Genomic DNA, 20831 nt, shown 5'->3' on the forward strand with positions numbered 1-20831 from the left:
GAGATTTGTTTAGAAATGGAAATGGGATCTGTCTGGTGACATCACAGAATCATTTTGTTTGGGAAAGACCTTCAAGATCAGCACCTCCAACCATCAGCCTGACCTGCTAAGTCCCATCAACAAGCATGTCCCTTAGGACCACACCACAGACCCCCTTAATATCCCCAGGGATGAGAATGTCACCACCTCCCTAGGCGATCCATTCCAATGCTTGACCACCCTTTCTATGAAGAAACTCTTCTTAATAAATAGTCTGAACCTTCCCTGGCACATCTCAAGGCCTTCTCATGCCCTATCACTTGTCACCTGAGAGAAGTCGTGAGAAATCAGTAATGATGAAAGTAAAACTTGCTTGGATTTTCTTGTCCCCAGGTGTCTATGCAGTTTTATGTCCTTTGGGTAGAATCCTCTACCCATGGAGATCCTCATGCCTCAGTTGCGTTTTGCCACTGGCTCCTGAAGCTTTTGTCCATTCCTGAAACATTTTGTCTTTACAAGCCCATTGCTCTGGCAGATGCAGCAGAGAGCAGAGTCATGAAACTCGTGTTCTGCTCCACCCCAGATATCCTGCGTGAGGGCATATAATTCACACCTTTTTTGAACTCTTTTACCACCTGTAAGTGAATGTGCTGTTAGTTATCCCTATGCTTTCCTACAAAAGAGGCTTTAAATCACTGCTGTTAATGGCATAGAGCTCTTCAGACATATTTAGACCTTGGTTAATTGTACTTTCAATTCTTAAGTTTTGTTCTGGTTCATAGGCCTAAAACAAGCTATTGGTGAGGCCCAGTAGTGATTTCATATCTGGAAATAATAAGGTGAATTTTCCATATTTGGGACCTACAATGACCTTTTCCAGCCTGCAGATGGACTGGAATTTTTTGCTAAGATTAATGAGATCCACCACAGTACAGATTCTAAGACCATTGCCTGTATTGAGTTTATTTACTTACTCATTTTAAGAACAATATTGCTTTTAAATTTAATAAGATATATATTTAACATATTCTACAGACTCTTTTTTCACTTTGTTTTTATGTTTAATTATTATAAATTATGTAAGATTGAAAAGAAATTTTCAGCATAAAAACAAGCTTCTCATCTCGCTTCCATGATTTAATTTGTGTTCAAGTCAACACATGCTTTGGATTTAAAGAATCTGATTCTTTGATATCTTTCATTTTCTCATTTTCTCTTTCTATTTCTCTTGTCCCTTTCCTCATCCAGTGCTGGTTGTTCTTGTCTGTCCTATATATTCCACTTTGGGCTTTGAAGTTACTCAGAACTCAAATATTCCCTAATGTATCTTTAACTGTGCAACTGATTTCCCATTATATCAACTGTAATAAATGAAGAAGAGATAAATATCTGGTGCTGATAAACCTGTTGTATACTGGGTTCCTGTATTTTAGCAGATGCAACTCTTAACAGAACATGCATCCTATCCAAAAAGCAAGAAAATGACAGTAGTGCATTTTCAGGAAATTCACTTACTGGCAACCTGAAAGTTGATTCTTTTATTTATTTTTAAAATAATAAAATCTCTCAAGAACAAATTCTATGCATGTTCTCTGAGAACTATAGGTCTAGCAATCTGAACGAAGCAATCACTTTCAGAGTATCTCTGAGATTTTGGCCTCTCTTCCCAGATCAATGTTTGTGAACTGTAAAGGAAGACAATGCTCCCCTCCTAGCACTGTCGCATGTTTAAAAATATCCAGACCCAGGGTTTTTTTTTCATTATACTGGTAACAAAATCAGTTCTTTAAATCTTTTTTTTACCCTGCTTTAGCAGGAACAGTAGTTCAAAGTTGTCTCTTATGAAATTGCATTTATCTACTATGAGAACCTTGGCCAGTTGCAACCAAAATTAAAAACATATACTATTTGTTCCATTTGTCAGAAGAACATCATTGGTTGTAAGTGTAAGACTTATCAAGTGTATCTTTATGCATTTATGTTCCCAAGAGTGCCATTATTTTACAATTTCTTGGTGATATTTATATACATTCAATGTTTGACATCAGATAATTTGAGTTTGCTGTGTTTGTGAGATAACTCACAAGGGAGAAAGTTGTATTAAATAAATAATAGAGATAAATTTTATACTTCCGTATATTTCAAAGCTAATGCAGCTAACTTGCAGTGGAATGGTAACATGAAGACACTGTGCTATAATTTGATTGATTTGTTTTGACAGCAGCCAAATAATTGAGAGTGAAAGGTGTCAGCACAGATGAAATATTGTATAAGCCACATTCAGAAGGCAACCCCAGCAGCAATAGCAACTGGAGTTTTATTTCCTTTGATATCACACTGTTACTCACTTCCAGTTTATTATAAAACCATGAAAGGTACGCAACTTTCCATATGATGGAGGCTTTTATAGAGAGGATAGAAACAGAAGTTTGTCAGGTACTTGAACAATAGAGACTGACAATGGGATTTATGTTGGATACAATATACAAGGGTTAATTATCTTAATCTTTCTCCCTGGTTTTCTCTCTTCTTTTAATCCCCTGTTACAGGCTACAGCTTATCTGGCATCTTACCTCTAGCTTGGAGGGTAAGTGACTCCCTCCAGAGCAGCCATCAGTGTCAGTCTATGGATTGCCTGGCAGGGGACTGATGCAAAAGCAGTGCTGCTATTACCCTCCCCAGCAGTGAAACTTGTTTTTAGTTCACCTTTTCTTCACAGCAAACTATACCCATTTTGGCTAACTGGGATAGAGTGAGGCTTGTCTGTTTGCCTTATAGTATCCAACTGCACTTCAAGGAACACAAAAAATTATAGCTACTTTTGAGCCTCGGAGGGTGTAAGTGTGCAAGTAACCTAGTGCAGAGGGTAGTCAAATAGGCCAGCTGAAATAATGCCTGAAAGCAAAATGATTTGAAAGGCGGTATTGGTCTTCCTTAAAAGCATACTGAACAAGAGAAGAGAGTGTACCTGTAAAAAGAAAGCGTCTTGAAGTCTCATTTACTTCAGTGGGAGCAAGGTAGAGTTTGAATTGAAATGTATATGTCCCACCATTCATTTCAGAAGTGCTTCATTAAGAAGACATAGGTCAATATAAATGACAAGGGCACTCAGTAATGAACTCCTGCTCATGCAAAACAAAACAAACTATGACAACCATCATGTTAACAAGATCAGGAACCCTTGTGGCTTTGTAATGTAACATCTAATCTATATCAATACCTATACCTATACAAATATAATTATCTTACTTGGAGGAAAGCAAATAACAGAATGGGATGAGATTTCCAATACCAAGCAATTTATACACAGTCACATTTCACTTACATTCTCCTTGTCTCCTGATCCAATCATTTCATAAACGGCATGGTGGAGATTAGAAACCGAGGTTGAAAAAGCTGAACTTACTAGTATTAATAAGGGAAAACTTTTTTGTTGAAGTGGTAGAGGAATGCAGGAGTAAACCACTGTTCATAAAATAAATCTTACTGTATAGTAGGCTGCATCTACTGAAGAGTTTTGGTTTAGAGCAGTAGTGCATGCTTGAAATGAATCCTAATTTTTTCACCATATGCCTCTTAGTTTGATGTGAGTAGACCAGATTTCTTTTGGATGAAGCTATACTAGAAGCCCTGCTCCACTGGTGTTGCAGAACCAGGTGGAGAAACCCAAAGGCTGCATGCAGCCCAGGACAGCTAGTAATGTGGCCCATGCCATGCCCTGCGCCATCATGGCAGCGGCTCTTCCCACTGAATTTCTCGGCCTAGCCCCAGGCAAATACCCATCACTCAGCAACAACCAAAACACTGGGCCAAGATCATTCATATTCTCTCAGTGCAGCCCAGACGAGACAAAAGGTTGGACACCCATGGCGTAGTTGGCCCTTTGGACATCTTCATGAATCATAGATTCAGTGCAAGAAACCAGAGTAAATACAGTCCAAATTAAGAACTCTCAACTGCAAGTAGAGGACAATAAAGGGATGCAGAATCAACTGTCTCCATCTAGTGACCCACTCCTGCTGCACTTAATCATTTGCTATTTACATAGCCTTAAAGCCTGTGTTAGTAGCGCAGAAAGAAGTAACTCATGACTGGGAGATGCAATAAAATCAAAACCTATACTGCTGATGATTCAGAGCAATGTTGATTACGTAGAGATGTTAGTGCACCAAGTGCTCAAGTTGGAGGAGGTTGTGTAGCTTATTTAATAACTAACTCTACCATCAGCACTTGCAGAATTAAATTTAACTTGTCAGCTTTGGTTTTAGCCACCAGCAGCTGTAATGTTCTGTTCAGTAACTGTAGGAAAATGCTGAAAATGGAATACCTAAATGAATCTGTATATAAAGCTACCCATAAGCACTGAAATAATCCTGTAGACATCTACATCTGAAATTCTGTATTTACTAGGATGTGATTCACAGTGGAATCGCAGGCTTCCTGAACAATATGTTTGATGTATGGATGTTAGTTTCCTCATCAAGTAGTAAACAGGATCCATGAAAACTTGGGTAGTTGAAAAGATTCTCAGTAGAGTACATGGTTTTCTTGAGAAGTCCTTCCTTTTCTTTCTAATACACCCTCAGAATTTTCTTTTTCACATCCCAGCTTGTTCCTATGAGCAGACACGCCTGCTTTTACTAGCCCTGTGGAGCTTCAGGACCCTCATCCAGGAACCTCTAGCCAGTAGGCTATGGAAGAGAAACTCCTGAAAACTAAAGGGATATAAAGAAGCAGAGGATCTAGTTAACTGAAAGATGCTCAAGTACCTAATATGCTTTCTGGCCCCAGTAATTGGGATCCCTCTTCAATTGCACACCCCTTGATCATAAGATGCATTTACCAGTCCATTGCTGACTGAAAAAAAAAGACACTGAAAGAAAAATAAAAAGACAAGTGAGGAAAAACTCAAAAAGCACAGTGTTCTGGCTGGCCAGGCAAATGTAAACCACCCAGTTGAGCCAATTCATAGGTATATCCCTCATTAAATATTTTTGTGGGCCTTTCTCTGTCTAGATAACCCAATAAATTACTCTTTTATTTAGCTGAAGTAGTTAACTTTAGAAGTCTAGTTACAGGACCGCATAGATTTTCTTCATTGTAATGCCTGCTCTGTAAAGATTCCACTGACTATTCATAGATGGGTTTTTGGAGACTTGACTGTTGTGAACATAATGTGTTTTCACCCACACCTCCTCATATTTAAAGTAATCCCACATTGTTGTTACAAGTGGTCAGTTCTGAGTGGTGATTGTGATACAGCCACACAAAGCCAATTCCGGAGACCCTCAACATTCAGTTTTAGTGAGGCAGATTCATGTGAGGAGTGCTGCTTTAGTCTGTTGACATTTGGGAGTTTGAGTTTTAAAAACCCCAGTGTGAAGACCCTTAGGGTTTGGCTGACCATAACCTGCAAATAGTTTGGCAAGAACCTCTTTGCAGAGACTGCTCAAGAGCAGAATCTCCCTTCCCCCATTTTAGTGGTCAGCACTGACACATTGCATTATGAGTAAGAGTCCCACTTAAAGCAAAGCTACTTTCAGTTGTCATGAGCACTCAGCCTTATTTCAACTGACACCTTCTCCATCACCCCCAAGCTAGAATCCCAATGTCATAGTGCTTCAAGAAGTTGGGATTCAAAGCTATACTGCCTTGCCTAAGAGCTGTGATAGAGTGATGCAAAAACAGCATGGAAGAGTACTTCAGAGATGGAAGGATGATCCCATAGGTGGAGGCAGGTATGGATGGTGGATGTTAGATATGGATGTTCCAGCAAATGAAAAGTGAGACAGCAAATTAAAAAGTATGCCTGGGTATGAGTTCAGACGAGAAAAAAAAGCTGGAGGAACTGCTCTCTTCTCTTGAGCTTCACCAGTTCATTAGACACCAGTGACCTGGGATCATGCCATTAGAAAGAATTATAATTCCTGCATGTTCCAAGATAGAGTTCTTCCTTCTCCCATAACACCAGCTTGCTCTGTTGCTCCTTCAAGGTTTGATGCTGAGATTCTCTAGTGACAAGATTATGTGAAAACATTTTGAAATTAAGCAGCACAGAAATTCCTGATGTGAGGAAATCAAGTCTACCTATAAAGAGCATAAAATGACCACATGACGAGTTCTGCCTCTTACTGATTTAGCAAATGCTTATGCATTTGTCAGCTTAGGCATTTAAGTGATCTCTTTTAACATCTGAAAGGGTCACTTTTATCATTCAGCGTTTAGTAATGTGGAAATTGAGGCAAGGAGTAGTGAAATGACTAGCTGATGTTTCTCAGGTGGACAGTAGCAGGGACAGCCTTAGAAACCATTCCCAAGTCCAGATTTGCCAAACTTATGCCTACAAATTTGTAGAGGAAGAGTGCCATGTTCAAATTAACAGAAGAAAGTAACATTTTGGATCATACTATTTCATGATATTTTCTAGGAATTCATATAAAGCTGGATCTTGCTTGTCTCACAGGGTTATCTCATTGGTTTATAGGTTGGCTGCTTCCATGAATGAAGTTAGTAGTAGTCATGTATTTCAGTCCACTCCTCGAGTTATACAAACACTTAGAATATGTGAAAAAGTATGATTCAAATAAGCACAGTGACTGGGCTGTGAATGGTTTTCCTCTTTTTCTTCCTTTTCTGTCTTCTTTCCCCACAAAAGTAGAGGTTTGGGATTAAGTAACTGTACCTACTTTCTGCAAATTTAAAGCAGTTTATATTCTTGATTGAATTTTTGGTTTGGAAATGAATATCATTGTCATGACAGACATTTAGCTCTACATGCAATTACATTTCAAAAATGCTCCTGTTTTTTAAAGATGGGGTAAGAGAGGGTAGGGAGAAGTACCACTACTTGGGTCTCATGCCAGACATTAATGTAAAATTAATTCCTTTAAAAAGATTTTTAAAAAACCACAACATTTTTCTAATGTGCATTAAGAATGTTGGAGTGCTCACTGAAGCATATGCTTTGAGCTTTCAGGAGCAATCTGTAGTCAGGCATTTTAAATGAAAATTGATTTGTGATTTACATGGTCAGTGGAAAGAAAATTAACTTATGGAAGGTTGTAATGAAATATTAGACAAGTAAAAAAGTAGATGGTGATCTAGTGGAACTAAAAGTCCCATCTGGAAGAATTCTGTGACATTTTTACATTTATCTGTGTTCTGCATGAGTTGTAATGTTAGTGGTAATTTTATGGGACTGAACTGAAATGAAAAGGGTGTTATCACAGATTGCCTACAATATGGGATTGTGTTCAGTGGAGAGTCGTGTATCCTTTTCTCCATTTTCCTATAATATGACTCATTGCACTTTTTTCAGCTACTGTTGTTGAATTCATTCAGCCTTTTACTTGGGGTTATTAAAGAAGAACATCAAATGCTCACAAATACAATCTAACAGCACATTTAAAAGCAGCACTGCTTCCACTTACTCCTGCATAGCTGGGATGCTGTCCAGGAGATCCTTTAAAATATATACTAAAGGAGCAAGTGTTACTTCTCTGAAACCGTATATTAACACAGACTTAAAGTTATTTTCTCTTTTAATTTCTGACTCATCAGCATAGCAAGAGGAAAGAGATAAAGCTTCTCCAGAATACATAATGCAGTGTATGTTTCTATTTCTCTATTCCTTTTAAACACTGATTTTCAGTGTATGACATCCTTGATTGCACTTGCTGTCAGCTTTTTGGAGAATGAAGAAAAAGAAACATCAGAATAGCATGATGCCGTACTCTCTTCACTCTTCTCCTGCTTTTGTAATAGAAAATCTTCCTCCTGTTTCAATAATCCAGATTTTATTGGTATTGGAAAGAGGAGCTGCTGTACTAACCTCTTACAGATAATCTTTCTATAGTCTCCATATATGACAACTTCTGATTTATCCTAGTTTGTATAGCTTGATCTGGCAAAAGATGAATATTCTATGGAGTTAGGAGGATCTATTAAAGCATTTGGTGAAATGAGCCCTGTCATTGATTTAAGAGACCTCCAATTTCCTAAATATAGAGAAAAATCTTTCAATCAAAGATTTGCTTCCTTCAGTTATTAAATAAATTATAAATTACCTCTCTGTCCTATCAAAGTCATGTTTATTGTGGACATCTTGTCTTTCACAGGAGGGTTGTGTTAGATTCCTTAAGCAGGTGAAACTAGATTGATACAATTTATTTTTCTCTGTTCCTTTAAAAAAATGCATCCATCTGATTTAAATGCATTCTAAGCATTCTAGTTTATGCGAACTCCAGTGGATTTGACTGTGACTCAGCATCATGCAGAATTTGGTCACTACCAAGCAAATACAGATTGCAGACTTGTACCTCTTCTCGCTTGTTGTTGCTGTTGCGTTGTTTTGTTTCTCCAGCTAGAGAATCTGGTTTGAAGCTACACTATGTGCATATAATTGTTAGCTGAAATAGTCTTAAATATCACATTGTGCAACCAATATTACAACATACTAGTACGTACAAGTGCATTTTTTTAAGAAAGTAATTTGAAATGCATTATTTCTCCAGGAAATTAATTTTGTAAGAATGTTTGAAAGAAAAGAAACATCACAAATCTCTCACAAACAGGACATATGTTTTTCAATAAAATGATGTGGCTAATGATGGATGGAGCAGCCTTTATAATCACAGGATACTACAAAGGTCAATATTAGGTATTGGCTTTCCGTCCTGACCATCTGAAACAATATACCATGGTGAGTGTAATCAGTAAATGGTAGTAAATGAACCCATTAGAATCATTAGCATTGCAGAAAGACAAGATTTGAGAATAGATGTTAAGTGGATCCTGCAGTTAGTAATTGTCATCCTGGGAATAATTACACTAATTAATAGCTGGTAACCCCAGACCCCTTGTGCCTGTGACTTTGAATGAGTTAATGATTGCTGCTCTCGACAGTGTATTGCTGGTAGATTTTCAGTGTCAGCAGAGTAAAAAGGCCCCAGGGATCAGACTTGGGCTCTGATGATCTTTAGTGTCCCCACTTCTACAAACCAGAAGTACATCCCTGAATGATCAGATAACGTCTCTACAGACCACAAAGTAGTGAATAGCGGTTGGAGATCTTCAAATGAAGAGATCCATTTCATCATAAAGTTCCTGGTTTGTAAAGTTAATGCTAAGTTCGTGTAACCTCAGCCTTATATCATTTGCAATCAGCAGGTTTTACTTCTGAGGCTGTGCTTGAAATGAACCACAAAAGCCAGTTTTTTCTTTTCTCTTTCCTTGTGACCATAGTTAAGTGGACTCTATTTCTGCTGGAGTTAATTTAAAATGTTACCAAATCTTTATTGACATCATTTAATTTTTGTGGGCTTTTAAAGACTGTGAAGTTTATTTTATGTAGAAGAATGGATCTAATTCCTTTGGCTATTCTGTTCTCTGTCTCTCTTTCCTCCCCCATAAACAAAAAGTATAGAAGTTCTGTAATATACATAAATTCATGAAATATAATCTATCTTCTAAGTGATAATATCAGGGATAATACTTGGTTTTGTATCATTAAAATAAATAGTTGACTGATGTCAAAATGGCAACAGAAGAATTCCAGTAAAATTAACATGATGTTCATTAACCATAGAGGACAATGTAAGGAGAGTTTAGTCTTGCAGTCTGTGAGGGAAAGGATTATTTATATTTTATTACCTTTGATCACATGGAACAACAAAAGACAGAGTACTGCCCTTATCGGAGCCTTTTTTTTTCACACACCCCCCCCCCAAAAAAAAAAAAAAAACCAACTAAAACAATCCTGAAATATAACAAGGTAATATTGTAATATCATAAATCCAGGTTTCTAACGCTATTTGATATTCACAAGTTGATGATTCCTCATACTTTCTTCAGGGAATTAACAGAGATCATAAAGTTAAATCTCCTTATAACTGCATTTGCTGTCTCTGCTGCTTTCCTATAACTCTCCAAATGGGCAGGAGAGCTCCTTGGAGCCAATGTGAGTCAACCTGATCTAAATTGTAAAGCTGTTAGTTAACAGGGATCATGCTCATCTTTTATTAGATAGACAAATAGAACTTATAGGAAAAGCTATGGAAGTTCAAAAGAAAAGTGTTTAAACATCACTTTGAACTTAGAACTTGTAATATAAATGTAGTATCTGTACAGCACTTTTGAGCAAGAATAAATATGATGATTGTATGGGCAGCTTTTTCATTTTCTACAGTCTGTAATAGGGAATATATTCCATGAACATTTTCTTTTTTTCAACATTTATTTCTAGTGGGCTTTTAGTGTTTTGGTTTTTTGTTTTGTTTCAATTTGTTTTCTTTGATTTTTGCTTTGTGTTACACATAAAGGCAAGAACACAGTGCCAAATTAAGACGTTAATGCTGAAATTTTTAACAAAGAATGCAGAATGAATTTTAGCAACCACGTTGGTACTAAATGCTTTCTTTAGAGACTAGAGTGTCATGTAGACTGGCAGGAAACTGTCCCTAGGCATTTAAAACAAGATGTAAAAGTTAAATCATTGATATCTCCTTTAATTAAGACCCAGTGTTTCCCCACATGACAATTTATAGAAAAATACGTTTTTTTAATGGTAAATATTGTATTGTTCAACTTAGAAGGGACAAACTTAGAAAGTTATTTGAAAAGCAGAATGGTAAGATGCAAAACACTTTAAGTAGCATATCCCTTTGTCAACTAAGTACTTCATTACAGTCTTTCCAAAAGATTTTTTTCTGTAAGAGCATGTTCAAAAATTGTAAGCCTTTTAAGCAGTTCATGTTGCATTATGGCATAGCAGTAGCAATGAAACTCAATCATCTTTATCTTCACTCACACCTATGGGAAAGATGACAAATAAAAAGATAAAATCAGGGGAAACTACAGATCTGTTTGTCCTCTGTAAAACGGGAAGAAAATTAACTATATCTGTAGGATGCTAATGTTAACTTAGTAAGTTAAACAAAATCCCAAAATGCTAAAGAACAGAAAAGCAATTCTGACCAACAGATTTTGTGGGAAAGAAAAGAAACTGAGGGAAAGATAGTGTTCATGGAAACGGCAACCTGTGCAACAAGGGCAGTATGAAACAAATGACACTCCAAATATATGCCAACTGTTCAAAAAGAAGGATATCATAAACAACAAGGATGAAATAGGGAAATTATACTTTGCAAATGAATAAGAGGACTTGGCTTTCAGAACTGTAGAGCAGTGACTGAGGATTTGATTTCAGACAGTGGCACAAAAAAATGTACATAGGAGATACTGGCACTCTCGAAATGGTACGAGAGCCCATGGGATCTCCTCTGTGCTGGGAGTGAGCCTGTGCCTGGAAGACAGTGATCACTGCTCAGCAACAAAGTTAACCAGACAGTGCACAGACCCTTGAAGTCTGACATCAACCAAGCAAATTAGGTTTTTATTCCAGACATGAAAGATTGTGAGACTTGTGACCTAATAGTACAAAGGACACAAACTGTAGGCTTGCAGCAAGCAATCTCATTTTGCCTCTGAGTTGCAAAAAGATGCATTTCACTTAGAGAATTCTTTCACTGCTTTTTCTGAAACTAGGAAGTCAGAGCAAAATGTCAGAGGACTATGGCTAGTGATGGTCTAGCCTCATGTTCTACAAAAAGCATGAACTTCCTTATATTCTGACCACTTAGATCTAAAAGAGCATTTATAGTCTTTTATATTTTATCCACTTATACAGCGCACATCAAAAGAGAGCAAACTGTATAAGCAGGAAACATTTAGTTCCAAACCAGTATCATAAGGAAAAAAAGGTCAGAGGAAATAAAAAAGTGAAAATTAAGTTTGGATTTAAGATGGACAGAGAAACAACAAATCCAAACAGAATGTGAAGCACAAAGGCAAAGAACATGAACTGTAAATCTGGGGATAAGCAGAAACATGAAAAGATGTCCTGGCTCCACTGGAGACAGTGGAAGTATCTCCTTTGTTTTCAGTCAGGTCAAGACTTCCCCATTGGAGAGGGGCACCATAAAGCCTAACCATATCAGATGAAAAAGCGGCACTTGAGAGAGCCAGCCTGAGAGCATGAGACAGGTTCTCTCTGAAGGCGTGGTGCATCAGAGGGGCTTTCTTGCTATCCAGACAAAATGCTTGGCTAAATCACATCAGGACTGCCATTAGGAAAGGTCATGTAGGTTAGAGAGGGAAGAGAGTAAGTCTGTCTACATCCAGATGAGGATCTGGATCAAACCTCTGGTTTGCTAAAATAAATATTCCATTTTGTGATTCACCAGCAGTTATCATCACTAACGTCTTTGGAATAGGGTGGCAGTGATTCCGCTCATGGAAACAAGATGTCTGTGACAATGTTGGCATGAAACAGAACATTTATGAAATTAATACTTGAGTGTGACTGTAAACATATTTTACTTACGTTTTGCGTGGGATGTGGGGGAAAGGCTGCTAGTTGGAAGTGAGATGGACAAAAATAAGAGGAGTTTTTCTGGTAAAAAAAAAAAAAAAAAAAGAAATAGCAAGACATTATGGCCTCAAGTATTTTCTACTGGCTTTGGAATTACTGTGCACAGTAAAACTGAATCAACCAAATCTCTCCAGAAGTGTATTTTAGCCAGTAAGAACGTAAGAAAAGGGAAGGATTTGCTACTCAGTTTGTAAAATTGTTAAAGCTTTTAAGTACAACTCCTACCATAATATGTAGTCACAAGCTGGTTCTTACACTAGATTTCTAGCAGTGTAACAAATTTCAAGGCGTTTCAGAAGCTTTGCTCAGATCAAATTCCAGAATTTCACCAGCTTCTCCAATGCTCTTCTCTCTATAAAATATAAAGGCTATAAAAACAGACTTTCTCCATTTATTTTTATTTGTGATTCCAACTACCACCAGAATGCCAAGAAGTTTCTCTTTGGTATTTGATGTACCTCTTTGCAAGAAAAAAGGGGCATTTATAATATGTCAGGATTCCACGGTTATATGCCAAAAATTTCTATTATGAAATGTTTCTGTAAACAAACTAAATTCCACTGGGAAATGTACAGATGACATTCCTTTTTTCTTATTCTGTTTATTTTTATTATTATTTTAATTAGTGCTCTCCACAGGATGTTGAAAGTTATGATAAGCATTTCCTGGAGCAGATTTTCTACCTGTAACTCTGAGGAAAAAATATGCATTTAAAGATGTTGCTTTTTCTTTTCAATCTGAAGGAGATTTTAAAAGCATTCTCAGTAGATACTTTACAGTTTCTTTTCTCAGAAGTATAGGATTTCTAAAGAAGGAAATTTATTCTATCATCAAAATTGAGCTAAATTTGTGTGTATGTGTTTATTATTTTCTAAACTGCATGACATTAAACAGTTAAAGCACCAGGCTCAGCCAATATGGAAATACAGCTGAATTTGAAATTTACTATATGCTGTTTCTGCTTTTCATTTTTTACCATTTCACACCTTGTCCGCATTTCGAGCAAGCTTGTAAGTTTCCAACGCATACATTTCTTGTGATGATATATTGTCCTGGTGGAAAATTTCATTTACTGGCTGTGCCCTTTGCTGAACCTGTTGCTAGTCAGAGAACATGATAAGCGTATAAGTAGCATGCTACTTCATTTATCATACATCGTTTTAGACACTCAAATATCTCATATACAATTCTGCATTCTGCACCAAGGGAAACTACTAAACTTGCAGGAAAAAAAATCTACAAATAAATTGTCAGTTTATAATATATAAATGTATCATCCTAATAAAAATTAATCATAGTTTATACTAAAACTGAAAGTGCCCTTTATTTTATTTTTTTTATGGCCTCAGTAACCACATGCTATCAAACACTAATAGAAAATATCTGGCTTTTGTGATTTGGTGTAGAGCAGAATTGAAAGATATAAAAAATACTGTCTATTTTTAATAATTGAAGTACATTGCGAATAAATCACGGGCTTGAAATATCTAGCAGTGCTAAGAACATTCTGCTCTCTTAGCACTTCTCTCTGGTTTAAACATTCACCATTTCATGAAAGAAAAAAAAAAGATTCAAAAACCAGCCAGAACACCACCCAAAAAATCCTTAAACATTTAAAGAATTTAGAAAGAAAGAGAAGAATTCCAAGAAATTTAAGGTCACATAAAACCTAACAAATCTGATGTACGGGCTGTGCCTAGCAGAGCCAATCAGATCTCCCTAATTTCAGTAACATCTATAGATTTCAAAGCTTCTTCAGGCCATCATTACAGTATCTTACTACAGACTACTTTTTATGTCCAACATAAAATAATCTACATCTTGTCAAGATGTTGCATTTGAAATCTAGAATGCAAAGATCTGATTTATGTTAAACAGTACTTAAACTAATTACAACCTTTCACTAAGATATTGGACTATGGAAAACTATATCTTACATTTACATAGCACCTTTCATCCTGCATCCTTTCAAAGCTGCACATAAAAGAGTCAGTTCAGCTGCCTCATATATATCCATGTCTAGGGAGGAGTAGAAGCATTTAATGGCTCGTGGTGACATTGCATTCTAGCTTTGAAACAGAGTTGAAGAAGGATTTGTTAAACAGTTTAATTATCAAAATTGTAATTTCACTAAGTTATCAGTGCTGATACAGATGCTTCTGAGGAAAATAGAAGAGAGAGAGAGAACAGGAACCAAAAAGCACAACTAGCACAGATGTCATGTGTCTTATCTTGGTAAACAAAAGGCACCTGCATACAGGGTTAATTTTTTTGTTGTTGTTGTTGTTGTTTTTCATTTTGGAAGCACTGGTTTTAGAAAAGATCCCAGGTAATGTGACAGAATAGAATCTCCAATACAGGTTTCCTTCAGCTTAGAGACTTCCACTGGAATCCCAATTAGAATGTTGATATATAGGTGATCTAAATAGAAAGAATGTTTTTGATTTGCAGTCAAAATTTGTCTAGTTGAAGAGGACAGAAAGATCTGAAGCCAAGTAGCCTCCTCTTGTAATCATCACACATTCTAATCAACGGATGGGGAAAGGAAGGAATAAAAATGGGCCTGTACAAAATCATATAGATGATCCAAAACATCACGTGAACCAGACTTGGACCATCATTCACATCTGTATCTTTTCATAGGAACAAAGAGGTCACAATTTCTGTATGATTAATTGATTAATCAGTTGTAAATTTGAAACCTGCAGCTGTGATTGGCCCATTATGGAAAGAAGTTTTCAAGGTTTATTTTAAAATACAACTTTTTTTTCCTATTCAAAACTCAGTGATATAGAGTATGAAACTCATATCAAGTTCAGTACATACAGTTTTTCCTCTAGAATTTAGAAGTAGATACGTTTGCAATTGCCAGGAAACTACAGGGGCTGATACTCAGAAATTTCTGGTATAGAACTGGCTGACTTGCTGAGCTTCAAAACACTGATGAAATCAATGGTCCCTTTTTTAAGTTTGAGTAGTTTATACTTATCTCTATAAGCAGGTGATAACATCTACTACATTAACTCATGTTTACAGTTACATTTTGTTCCTACAGCTTGTACAAAAAAAAATGCTGGATGAATGGGTCATTAGGAAATTCTCTAGTGTTGGAGATGAAATCTATCTTATACAAGAATTTCACACAATAACCAATAGTTCGGCAGTTATTAGGTTTCTTTATGAGCAGGTACCTCAGATCTGTACAAGGAGAGAAAAACTTTCTGCATTTAGTTTTCAGAAGGTGCTATGATTCAAATGTGAATAATTAAAACATGAATAATAAAATATCCAGGTCATGTGTTTGGTTTGCCAGAACCAACTAGGTAAGGAAATGTGTCTTGCCATTAGAACGGTTTTAGATGTAAACTGCCATGTTTTTTCCTTTGTATCACAGACAGGGGCTCAGCACAGTGAGGAATCAACCTAGAATGAAAATAATTTCTTCTCACATTGAACATGCCTCACCTTCCTAGTATTACTAGCTTCTTTCATTGTTATTGAAGTGGTAAAGATGCTCATTCACTTTGCTTTTCAAAGAGCTGATAAAGCAGTGTATTTAATATTAGTACAGAAGACAGGAAAGAACTCCTATGTGTTATGGAAGAAAGATTGTCAAGATACTTTAGTCAATGATGTTCTTGTTTGTTCTCTTGAAAGATATCCAAGGCTGGTTAGTAGAACAGTTGATTTTATTGTGGTGTGTTTGTAGATTTAAAGATAGCTTTTGAAGAAAGACTGCATAGTTACATTTAAAAAAAAAAAAAGAAAAGAAAGAAGAAAAGACAGTTGACTATGGCTTTATTATGTAGGAATATGGTTTACATTTCCTTGATTTGTTTAATCTTGGCATGTTAAAATGTCTACAACCATTAATTAAGATTTCACAGAATCTCTATTAAGTGATGTTATAACTTTTCCATTGCTTAGAGAATTATTATGTCAAGAAATTAGGGAGTAACAGAACCAAGTTCTGCCTCCACTGACCTCTTTCCTTTCGACACTACTGAGGATCCACAGGGCTCTATTTTAGGACCAGTTCACTTCAATGTATCATAAATGATTTGAGCGCAGGACTTGAAGGTGGACTGACTTTGCAGATGGCATTAAACTGGGAGGACCTGTTGAGACTTTCAAAGGTAAACACACCTAATAAAGAGACCTTGACAAATTGGAGGTCTGGACAGTCATCAGCTGCTTGAAGTTTAACAAATCAACTACCTGTTTTTACACTTGAGATGGGGCAGCCCTGAGTATATGTACAAATCAGGGGATGAGAGGCAGGAGAGCCACCCCACAGAAAGGGATCTGGGGATTTTGCATGATGGCAAGTTGAATCCGAGCCAGCAGTGTGTCCTGGCAGCTCAAAGAGCCAACCATACCTGAGGGTGGTGCATCAGGCCCATACTGCCAGCGTGGCGAGGGAAGCGGTTGTCCCACTGTGCTCTGTGTTGTGTGGCCTCACCTCCAGCACTGGGTGCAGATTTGGGTACTACAATATAAGGGGATAAAGCTATGAGAGAGCGTCCAAAGGAGGGCTACGGTGAAGGGTCTAGAGAGCAAGGTGTATGAGGGGCAGCTGAGGTCCCTTGGTTTGATCAGCCCACTGCAGAGGAGGCTGAGGGGGGGCCTCATGGCAGCTGCAGCTCCTCACAGGGAGCAGAGGGGCAGTGCTGAGCTCTGCCCTCGGGTGACAGTGACAGGGCCCAAGGAAACGGCATGGAGCTGCGTCAGGGGAGGGGCAGGTTGAGGGTTAGAGAAAGGGTCTGCACCAGAGGGTGGTGGGCATGGGACAGGCTGCCCAAGGCAGTGATCACAGCCCCAGGCTGTTGGAGTTCAAGGAGTGTTTGGACAATGCCCTCAGGCATTGGGTTTGAATTTTGAGTGGTCCTGTGTGGAGCTAGAAGTTGGACTCAATGATCCTTGTGGGCTCCGGTTCAGGATATTCCATGATTCTGCGATTCTTTTCTACCTGTCTGTGCTCAGTCTTAAAGCACCTACAGACAGGAAGTATCTCTGGAAAGATCAGGATCAAGAGTTGTTTCTTTTAGAAACAGAAACCTCAATATTAAGGCTTACCTCTATCTTTCCGTTATGTATTCCTCAGCAACACCTTGGTTTCAGTTGCTTTCCCCTTGATTTATGTTTCTGGAGAAAAGTGTTGATGCCCTAGACTTGTGGTACTTCAAGAGTGCTGAACAAGGAGGAGGACAGAAAGGGTTGTTACAGTCTTAATGCAGAGATCCTGGGCAGAAGCAGAGTGACAGAATGCAGTCCTAATAGACATACTCCATGGGTGCACTATCCTCAGTTAGAGGGTCTTACGCTCCCTTGTGTTTTGTTTGCAGGCTGAAGGAACTGAAGAAAGAAATGTGGTCTACCGAGAGTCTTAAATTCCTGTGGTTCAATACACTTGTTGGGAGTTTTTCTCAGTGTTGTTGGTTTTACTATGGGGTACAGTATTTCCTTTTGAATCCTAAAGGTAGTTATTAAATAACTAGACGTCTGCAACATCTCTTTATTCTTCTGTTTCTACAGAGTACTGAGGCAGAGCTTGCCCTGAAGATGTACTTTCTCTGGGTAGACTTCTTAGAGATGCAGATATCCCTGCAAAAAACTATGATTATTTTTGTTTGATTGCTTATTTGTCATTTGTTTTATGTTGGTGCCTAAGCAAAAAATTTTTAAAGCTGTATGGAAGACAGGAGACCACAGATGAATGTGGTCAGAAGAGGGATACAAAGAAATGGTAAAGCAGTTGTGGTCAGCATGGTGTTAATATGCACCATCTGTCCTTGAGCAGTAAATAAGAGATAATGGGGCAAGAGGAAGGGCAGGGGTGAGCAGGAAAGATCCTTGGAAGTAAGAAAAGGCAACTTGTATTCGATGTGATGAAAAAAGGGTAAGTTAACTAAGAGACATCACAAATAGTGGCCTTGGAGAACTAAGGACACCATTTTCTCTTCCTGAGAGAAAAAATGGAATGTTGCCATAACTGAAAGTTAAGCTGCTGAAAGTTTGGATGAGTGTTCTGGTTGTGCAGCTAGATAGGAAGAACCTTTGAATAGGCCATGTGTAAAGAGTCTTTACAATTTAGGAGTTGCCAGGCCAACTTGTTTGCTGTCGGCATATATATGAAGTGTAATTTGTGTCTTTGAGATTACTTATATAAAGTATTAGATGGACGAAAACCAGAATCCAAAGAGACTGTGGCAGAAAGCTGGAATGAGGGATTACAGAGAACTTCTGCAAGACATGCCAATGAAGCAATTAGAAAAGCGAGACAAGAAGTGCTTTGTGATGGAGCACTGAATCTGAACAGTTTTAGTTGAGTGCAAATGATAGGAGACAGGATGCAGAGGTACATGGTGAAATTAGTAAACTACCTCAGGCTGTGATTGTGAATGTATGTTTAATTATTAACTGAAGAAGGCAACTCTGGAGCAGTAGTGATAGCGTCAAATGAGGTTAAGGCTGACACATTTATTTCTCTTAAACTAAAGCAAACCAGTGTCTAGAAAAGGAAGAGGCAGCAGGGCACGAAAGGTGAACAAAAGACAATGCAGGCATCTTCAGTTAGGAGAGAGGACGTAGTCAATGGGGATAATAGCAGAACCAGTAGGAAACTGACATTTAGAGAAAGAGAGTTGTAATTACATCATATTTTTGTCAGCCTCTCCTTGAAAACATCAGATCTGGAAAAGTGGAGTGAAGATGGGAAAATAGGAAGGGAAAACTAGAGATTTCCTCATGAGGAGCATTTGGATAGGTATGAAACACTGACAACATGGTAGAAGGAAGATACGACATAGATGCAAATTTCTTCAAAGGACGATCACAGGAAAAAGAATGATGCCATGATTTGAAGCAGAAACCATAGAATGGGAGAAGCTTCTTACTCTGCCTACAAGCTGATTTGAGTGAGGCTGTGCTAGGATAGGAGACTTCCACAGAAGAAGGTTCTCAAAGCAACAGCAGCAGAGCAGTGATATCCAGCTTTTTGATTGCCACAAGCTGGAAGGTTCCAAATCACAAATTCTTCTGATTGTCTCAGAAATGAACTGTCTATTCCAGAATCAGTTAAATTTTGTTCTGAAAATTGGTAATATGCTCCCTCTGAAGCTATGCTCGGCATTAAATTAACAAATTCCTTGAATGCTGAATGCAAATCTGGAAAAAAATAAGAGCTGTAGTTTTTTTGCTGCCTTCCTCTTGCTTGTAACTTATCTTAGGAGGTAACTACCTTCAAGTTTGTTGAAATATATTGATTTTCAGAAGTAAATGGCATTTCAGGAGTGTCACAGCTCATCTGTGCTGTCTGTGTCCTTTCTGACTACAAGAGCAATGGGAACTAAGTGGGTAATCACTTTCCACATCTGTTGACTTCTTTAACATCTCAAGTTAGCTAACTGTCTGTGCATTTTATTGTATAGCCAACTATCCATACAATCCTTTTTCAACTTGTTCAGTCCATTAGATCAACAAACATATGCCCCTATAGGTATGTGTATTACATTCTCTAGTTATGTATTTGACATATGGAAAAAATGCTGTTAGTTGGGATGTACAGTCAGCTATGAATTCAGAAGCATGGACTCATCTTTCAGAAGGTGATAGTTTAAGATTAGGGGTAGAATCCAGCATACCCTCCAGCTGCAAGTTTCTTTTTTTTATAATGACATGTTTTTTCCATTCTTTCTTACTTAATCTCATAATGTATTAGATTGTACTATAAAGTATATATCAATTTTACAGGTGTTAAGTGTGTGAGAGAGGTTTTTTATGCCAACTGTCAAGTATTTCTGTTCTAGAATACATAGTCTTTACTACGTTGAGTTATACCTTAATGTATAATGTTATTATTCCACAGATTTCCATGTGGTACTACTCAGCATAATTGAGGTTGGCAGTTTCAGACCTTTTGTTCTCCAGTGTGTGCTTTCGTTGTTAGGAAAAAAATACATTTAAATTATGATGTTACTATGGAAAAGCTGAAAAAGCTAAATAATAGTCAAATAGGGCTCCACAAGGCAAGTTTTCATAAGGAAATCAAACAGCAAAATACATTTTCCAGCTGAGTACTTCGTCAGTGATTACTGGCAAGTTAAGATTTTTTCCAAGGAAATTCTTAAGCAGTTGAACAAAGTAAAGTGAACCAATGGTTAATCTCATTGAGGAAAATAAGGTAGTTGCACTCACTCACTAAGGACAGAATTATAGGACAAAAAGAAGGTAAGTAGTTGAGAAACCATTTTGAGCTAGAGGAACCCTCTTTCACATTTGTACTACTCATGTGCACTGTCCCCTGCCCACGTCCATTTTAAGCTGCGAAAAATACATTTGTACTAGTAGACGCACAGGCTGTTTGAGTGTCTCTCATTGGATTTCCTTCAAACCTGATTTTTTAAACATTAAATATATTATA

The sequence above is a fragment of the Numida meleagris genome, chromosome 2 (genome assembly GCF_002078875.1).
Source record: "Numida meleagris isolate 19003 breed g44 Domestic line chromosome 2, NumMel1.0, whole genome shotgun sequence".
Classification (NCBI taxonomy): domain Eukaryota; kingdom Metazoa; phylum Chordata; class Aves; order Galliformes; family Numididae; genus Numida; species Numida meleagris.